Here is an 8,715-nt window from a genome sequence, read left to right on the forward strand (position 1 = left end):
ACTAGTGAATACTAATATACTATACTATTTTATATATATGCAGTTGTTTTCATTATTTTGTTATTGTCTGTTCCATTAGAATATGAACCCCAGTAGAACAGGGATCATGTTTTTGCCTTTCTTTGCATTCCCAGTGGTTAGCACAGAGCCTAGAATCTTTTCCTTTTATTAAATAAATCCTTTTATTAAGGGGATTTGTTCTGTGAAGTTTGGGTTCAGTCAAAGGGCCACACCCAAGGACCTAGAAGGCCACTTGTGGCCTTCAGGCCATAGGTTCCCCACCCCACGCCTAGAACATAATAAGCGTTTGATAAATGTTCTGTGACTGACTGCCTGTTTCCCGTTGGGTGGGAAACTGAAAAATAAGGCAGTTTGGGAAGAACTTACTAATGAGTTTAAATGCCTGGCTGAATTTTGGTTTCTTCATCTATAAGAAGGAGATAGCAATATTAATGCTATCCACTTCCTGGGTTTTCATGAGGAAAGTTTTGTGAATTGTAAAGTGCTATTAATAAGAACTAGTACTAGGCTTTGGAGGTTATCAGAAGTATGACATAGACATTTAAATGTGTGATTATAGAACATGATTATAGAATATTCACACATTGCCGGTTGTATATTGAAATATCTCCCTAAAGTATTATTAATAATATCTTAAACTTATATAGCACTTTACTGTTTACAAAATGATTTCCTGACAACAACCTTTATTTGCATTTTACAGATGAGAAAACCAGGACTAAAAAAGATAAAATGACTTGCTACAGGTCACACAGCTAGTAAATGTAAGAGCTGGGAATCAGAACAGACTATTAAATACAGTGCTCTTTCTACTGACCTATATATATATATATATATATATATATATATATATATATATATATACACGTATATATATATATACATATATGTATATGTATATATATATGTATATATATATATATGTATATATATATGAATTGGTCAGATATTGTCTTTGTCATTGTAATTCAGCATCTTTATACTATACAGACATACCTTCCACCTATTCTCCAGATGAATTGCATAGATATATTTAGAAAAATATATTGCATTTGGATATTAGATGAGAAGTGAAGAAAAAAGATTAACATATGTCTTCGTGGAAGTAAAAGGATGAATTCTCTGTACCCAGAAGAAAAACCAAATTGGGTAAATAAACCTGAGTGATTTTTGAGATATTTTCTGTCATAGATTTAGAAACAGAAACTGATTGTTTTTTCCCTAGACACTAGAACTGCAATTGGCAAGTACCATCTAGTGATTTGTGGTGCCCACTAATACACACGTGGGCCCTTGTCAATGGAAATTCCTCAGATATTAAGAATTGAGAGATGCAGGAATAATATATGTGGCCACTGATCATGCTTTTTCCATTTTCAGAAAACGTATTTTTATTATAATAAATAAGTATAAATCTTATCGATTGTTAATTAATACCTTTGTGTTACAAAATTAGGTTGATATGTGATATAGAAGGATTTAAAGCTAGGTCTGTTGAGTCCTTCCATTAAATTTGATTGTTATGGATTTTTTTAAAAGTCTAGTATTCTTTTAGGTCTAAGTGGAAATGATTCTAACTCTTTTCCCATTAAGGTTTAGAAATCTTTTGGAGCACATTTGCTCAAGACACAGTGCTTCTGAGTTTCCACCCTCTGTGAATTAAAAAGCACCTAGTCTTTACCTAGATGTTCTACATGATCAGAATGAAGACAGTTTATCTCCTTAGATCTGAAGAATAACAGTAGTTCTTAATCTGAACAATCAGAGAATTATGGCTCAGACCACTTAGAGAACCAAAAAGTCATGGAGTCTTGGACACCATATTAGTCCCCCATATGAATATCACACAATCTGATGAAGTTACCTATAGCAACCTACCTTCATTCACTAACATACAGCCACTGGGTAGTATTCCCAGCAATAACTTGAGTTCCATTTTGGATCCTTACTATGTCTCCTTTTTGAACATTTTGGTCCCTCAATGTGCTAGAGTCAGAGTCAGAAGATCAGCCTTGTAATCCAGGCTTTGCCTAGAAAGGGCAAATGACTTAACATTTCTAGGTCCTAGTTTTTTTATCTGCAAAAAAAAAAGGGGGGGGGCTTGGATTTAGATGATCTCTAAGATCCCTAGTACGTCTAAGTCTAGGAGGCAAAATAGTAGAGAGGACTGACTATGGAATCAGAGGACTTGGCTTAAAATGTCACCTCTGATGCTAATGCATTGAGACTGTGGACTCACTCTCCCAGAACAAGGCTGGCTACAACTCTTCTCAAAGTTTTCTAATACTACGGACTTGAGCTCCAATTCTGGTATGTCCCCCCCACTGTTAACTAGTAATTATTAAACCTGGTTCCATTTGGCCAGTTAATATTAATTAGCTTTTACAAAGGGATCTTTACTATAAAGGTATAGCAAGGACAGAAGTACAGAATTTTTCCCAAATACCTACGGGCAAACTATCTCTTACATCATCCCAGTCCTGGGGAAAGTGGGGTTGGACTTAATGTAGTTTCTATTTAACATTCGCCTCATCAAGTTCATTTCCAAATATGGCATGGCCAATGTTTGTTGAAGTCCATATCTCTGCTGCTGCTGGGTTGGGTCAAGCAGGTCTCTCAGGTCATCAGGCTTCTGTCAAATCCCAGGATGGTGGTTGCCAATGCCCAGACTTTTGGTAGCCCACTCTCCTACCCTTTTAGAGCTCAGAAGGTTACTGCCATCTCTAATTTCCTTCACCTAAAACAGGAAATGTCAACTGCAAAGAGGCAAAGAACAAGAAGGCAAAAAGGCAAAGAGGCCCGTCTTTACAGATCTTAGGCCTCTCTCCATCCAGAGAATGATAACATGTCTTTATTTTTTTCTTTTCTCAAATGCTTCCAGGGACTAAAATAACAAAAGCAAGACCGTCACTGGGACTGGGTAGTGCCTTTATAATGCTTCCCTTCCTGAAGACCCCTTAATCCCTTAATCTCTAAAAAACAAAAGGGGGTACAGCTAGGTGTGCAGTGGATAGAGCACTAGCCCTGAAGTCAGGAGGACCTGAGTTCAAATCCAGCCTCAGACCAAACACTTGACACTTACTAGATGCATGACCCTGGGCAGTCCCTTAACCCCAATTACCAAAAAAATAAACCCCAAAAACAAAAAACAAAAAAGATTAGACTAAAACTTTTGAAATCTCTTGAGATCCCTTCTAGCTAGACATCTCAGATCCTCTAATGATCCTATGATCCTGGGGCAGTATCTCTCTTCCATGTTTCTCTGCCTGCAGTTTTTCTGAGCTCACAGCAGAGGGCAGCCAATCTCTTTTCCCATTTTCAGTCCTTCCTCTATCACCTTATGAGGAACACCCTAGCATCCCTATGTTAGCAGCTCTCATAAGCCGGAGGTGACACAACCAAAGGTGTCTCCATCAAAGTCTCCCTGGAGAGACAGAGGGAATATCTTCAGGGCTCCTTTTGTCTCATCATGGGACATATGAACTCCCTGCATTCAGCTCCAACACAGGACTGATCAAAGAACCCCACTATAGGTCTCTCTTTGTGCCACAATTCTGCAGGGATTCATCGTGAAGAGTAGCTCCAACCTGGGTATCCCCAAGATCCTTCCCAGTCAACTGTGTGGGCACTTTGCCTCCACCCAAATACCACCCAGTCTCCCTATAATTTCTGAGGAAGGCTGGGGAGAGCCAGGCCCAAGACTTCTTGGGTTACCTGGTATGGGAGAATGGATGGGGAAAACTAAGCAGGATCTCTGTGTTTATAAAGCTTTCTTGATACACAAAGAATGGTTCCTACCTTTAAGGAACTTTCAGTATACTTGAGGAAACAAGGACTGTGAAAATGAGGTTACCTCTTAATCCTTTCCACTTCCAAATTTATGATCCTATGAGAAATAAATTCATAAAAAAGTAAAAATACTTTAAAAGCTTGTGTGTGATAGCAGGAAGATCCAGATTTAAATCCATCTTTAGATCCTTACTTATGTGACCTTGGTAGCTGTTGTTATTCAGTCACATCCAATGTGACCCCATGGACCATAACATGCCAGGCCTTTCTATCCTCCACTATCTTCCAAAGTCTGTCCAAGCTCATGTTCATTTTTTCCATGACACTATCTGTTCATCTCATCCTCTGCCATTCCCTTTTCCTTTTGCCTTCATTCTTCCACAGCATCAGGGTGTTTTCCAATGAGTTGTCTTCTCATTATATGGCCAGAGTATTTAAGCTTCAACTTTAGTATTTGACCTTCCAGAGAATAGTCTGAATTAATTTCTTTAAGTATTGATTGAATTGGGGGCAGCTAGGTGGCGCAGTGGATAGAGCACCGGCTCTTAAGTCAGGAGGACCTGAGTTCAAATCCGGCCTCAGACCAAACACTTGACACTTATTAGCTGTGTGACCCTGGGCAAGTCACTTCACCCCAATTGCCTAAATAAATAAATAAATAAAAATAGTATAATAAGTATTGATTGAATTAATCTCCTTACTGTCCAAGGGATTCTCAAAAATCTTCTCCAGCACCACAATTCTGTGACACTCAGCTTTCCTTATAGTCCAACACTCACTCTCTCTCTCTCTCCTGGAAAAACCATAGTTTTGACTATCTGTTTATTTATTGGCAAGGTGATATCTCTGGTAGGTGTTATGTAAATGCTTATTCTTTTTCCTTCTCTTACTTTGGGCCAGCTGCTATGCTAAGTGCTGGGGATGCAAATACAAGAAAGACAGTCCCTACCTTAGAAGAACTTACGTTCTAATGGAAGAAGACAGCATGTAAGGGGAGTGGAAAAGGTAACAGGTAAGGAGGAGGATGCAATGACAAAGCCGATAGTTAAGTATCTTTAATGTCTCTTTCACTGACAAAATCATATCTGTTTCTGACTTTCAACCATTTGAAAATGGCAAGGATTTTAGTGTTGAGTACTTACATTTTGGTGTCTTCAGTGATTGCTGAGGATGCAGAGGCCAGTTTTCAGGTCACATATTCACAGAGCTTGTTCCTGCTGAGGGAGCTGGGCTGGAAATAAGGATCCACAGTGTAAAGCACATACGCATTCTCAGGGCTCTTGGGCTTAGCAGCATGTTGGTGGCAGTTGGTCAGTGTTGATGTCAGTGGTGGCAAAACAGAAAGTCCTCTTTTTCACAGGGATTGCACCCTTCAGTGATGGCTATGGGGAACAGACTTGGAAGCATTGCAGGTGGCCTGGGGAAGACTGTTATTTATTCGCAGTGATCTTGGGCCCGTGGTCCTGGCTGTCTTCTTTGGGCACTGAGGTGGTTAAGGAGGGGGCAGTGGTCTAGGTCACCACGCACTTGCTGCCAGCTCTCTCTCAAAATACATTGCCTCTTCATCTAGACTGGTTTGCCTGCCCTGGAGGTGGCAGTGGACTGGCAATTGGCGGAGATGGGTGGCCCCTTTCTCCAGCTGCTTTCCAGGATGATGGTGTTAGAGGCTGGGCTGAAAGCAGGACCCTGGGTTTAGGAAGTACTGACATTCCTGGTGCTATTGGACTTTCCAGCCAGTCAGTGGCAGTTGGTTAGTGGTTAGTGCTGAATATCAGATTCAAGAAAGAACTGAGCTTTTAAACAAAGGTATTTGGAAGTATGGTGGTAGGTAAGTCATTAGGGGAAGATGAAGATATCGGTTTTAGACAGGTGAGGTTTGAGTGAGTGTAGGATGATAAATTTAGAACTGGAAGGGCCCTTAGATACTTTTGAGTCCCATCATCTCATTTTACAGGTAAAGAAACTTAGGTATAGAGAAATTAAGGGACTTGCCTAGGGTCACACTACCGAGTATCTGAGGCAAGATTTGAACCCAGATCTTAGGTCCAGTGCTCTATCCACTTGTCCATGCTACCTCATTGATGGCAAGGGCTGAATTTGTAGTTGGTACACTTGAAGTAGAGTGTCAATACCAATACTTATCTACTTGTATGGCTATAGGTAATTTACCTAACTTTCTTGAACTTCAGTTTCCTTATCTATAGAATGAAGATTTCAAGGATCTGCAACTTTTATAAAATATATAGACAAAAATTTTCCCTGACAAATTGACCAGGAAAGAGAAGGGAAAGGGGGGAGGTAATAAGCATTTATTAAGCACCTATGTGCCAGGCACTGTGCTAAGTGCTTTACAAATATCTCCTTTGATCCTCACAACAACCCTGAGAGATAGGTGCTATTATTTATCCCCATTTTACAATTGAGGAAACTGAGGCAAATAGGTGGAGTGACCTGCCTCAGGTCCTAGTTAATGAGTGTCTAAGGCTAGATTTGAATTCAAGTCTTCCTGAATCCAGATCCAGGGCTGTATCCATTGTGCCACCTATATGTAACTGTCTTGATACATCAGGTTTGAGAATTGCTGTGGCCAAAGAAGACGTCACCCTGAGATCACCTGATGGAAAGCTTCTCCAGATTTAGGTAGGCTAGTCCTTGAATGACAGTAACATAACTGAAAGCCTTTCCAGCTTGGTGTATCCACCAAGGCTTGTGTTCCATTGATATAATCTTCAAGCACTCAAAGTCATTTCCATAGCATTTCATCAGAAGACTTAATGAAAGCTTAGTAGTAGAAGGAATAAAATCTTTCTACAATTAAAATATTTTCTTTTTTCTGAAGCATTTATATTCCAGATAAGTAAAAAGCTATTTCTTACTCAATTGTATTTTTTAAAATAACATGGTAAAAAGTGTTGTTTTATACTATTTTTTCATTTAAAATGTATTTCAGCTACATGATAAGGTTTTATATTAAGTCCAACCTGGGAAACTAATCACTCATTAAGAACTTTATAGCTCTAGGAAAAGTTTTCTGAATTTCAGACTATCATTTTACAAGTGTTGGCACACAAAATAATTAAGTTGAGACCTCCCTATTATAATACTATCTGAGTGACCATAGGCAAGGGACTGAACCTCAGATAACTCTTTTGTAAAACAGAGGAGTTAGTTCAATTCAATGTGCTCTAAGGTCATTCTGGACTCCAACGTTTTAGGACTATGAACATTCTATGTCGAAGAGCAGTTCTCTGACCACTGTGGAAAGTCAGAAACCACTTCAGCCAAAGGTTCCAATGGAAAACCTATATCATCAGCTTTTTCTTACCACTAGAGCTGGGCAGATGAGTGAGGAGAAGGAAACTCACCTAAATAAATAAGATTGCTCTGTTTTTTGATGAGCTACCAGTGAGGTAATATTTGAGTTTATTAAGTATTTAAGTACAGTCATCTCTCACATCTGAGGTTTTGGTTATTTATGAGTTGACTATCGATAATTAAACGAAAATTTTTGGAGATTTGTGGGGTACTTCAGAAAATTGCCAATGATACACATATGAAAAGAAAACTAAAAAATCAGTAAGTCATAAATGCATAAATACCATATATTATTAATCTATTTTATCATTTACTACCATAAGTATACATAGATGAATTTATTATAAACAGTTAAATTTTGTTAAAAGCTTCAATGTTCTGAAGAGGTAAGGGCTCAAGCACTCTCTTTGAGAATGCCTTCTCTTTGTCTCTCTGCCATTTTGACTCAGTCACATGATTTTCTTCTGCAGGTTTCATTGTATCTTGAGAACAAGCCAAGGAAATCCATGAAGCAGTTGCTGCAGCTGTATAGGTGGCTGTGAAGACTCTGCATAGTGTGCAAGATACTAACCTCTTTCTCACATATACTGTAACTTTTTTATGGTACAGTGTGTTTCTTTACTTTTTTTGTGTTAAATCAATGTAATCAGAATTATTAAAAATAAAGGTCTGGGATGGGGCCTAGAGCTATTTGTTATTTTTCACATTCATGGGGGTCCTGCATCCATAACCCCTGCAAATGTCAAGGGGCAACTGTAATTATTTGTTACTAAACCAGAAATGTATAGGGTGGCATAAGAACAGCAATATCAATATGAGCAATATTAATGTTAATACTAGAATAGACAAGTTCAATAATCATTGTAAAAGGCTTTGAGGGGGCAGCTTAGGTAGTGCAGTGGATAGAGCACCAGCCCTGGAGTCGAGAGGACCTGAGTTCAAATCTGGCCTCAGACACTTGACCCTTAATAGCTATATGACCCTGGGCAAGTCACTTAACCCCATTGCCTCGCCCCCCCCAAAAAAGGCAAAAACAAAACAAAAAAAGGCCTTGAAAGACTACTAGTGGTCTGTAAGAGAAGAACGGCATTAAAAACCATAGGTTGGTGATGAACGTTTATTAAGAACAGAGAGAAACCATCCTTGTTAATGAGAGTCATCTATGACCTCAATGCCTCATCGTTGTGTTCCTCATCATTTCCATTATGAACAAATAAGTGATCTGCCTCTTATTTGTTGTAAATCTACAATGTCGTACTAGTTTTCATCTCTACATTTTAAAATATGTGTCTGGAACTGCCAAGGATGATGCACTGACAACAGCAATTGCCAGTCAAAAATTTTCAACATATATTTTCCTCTTTATAATTAGGCAGTAAAAATTATGCCGTAATATATTTTGCATATTAGATTAATGTCATAAAGGGATGTAATTACTGTGTTTCCTGACTCATGCATGTAAATTTCATCATTTTTCATTATATTAGACTGTTGCATGCACTTGGTTGCTTTGAACAGGGAGGGAGGTGTAAAGAAGAGGCAGAGTTAAAAGAAGTATCCTCTGTGTATTCTTGTTTCTTTTCCAAAGCA

General features: G+C 38.7%; 1 long non-coding RNA gene across 1 annotated transcript; it reads left to right on the forward strand.

The window, feature by feature from the left end:
- Positions 1–4,714: 4,714 nt before the first annotated feature.
- LOC110193812 (uncharacterized) lies at positions 4,715–7,811 on the forward strand. Its single transcript, XR_002320551.2, has 2 exons — positions 4,715–4,822; positions 7,596–7,811. It is a non-coding gene; the product is annotated as an uncharacterized LOC110193812 (long non-coding RNA).
- The last annotated feature ends 904 nt before the right edge of the window (positions 7,812–8,715 follow it).

This window comes from Phascolarctos cinereus, unplaced genomic scaffold, assembly GCF_003287225.1.
Source record: "Phascolarctos cinereus isolate Bilbo 61053 unplaced genomic scaffold, phaCin_HiC Scaffold_7;HRSCAF=346, whole genome shotgun sequence".
Classification (NCBI taxonomy): domain Eukaryota; kingdom Metazoa; phylum Chordata; class Mammalia; order Diprotodontia; family Phascolarctidae; genus Phascolarctos; species Phascolarctos cinereus.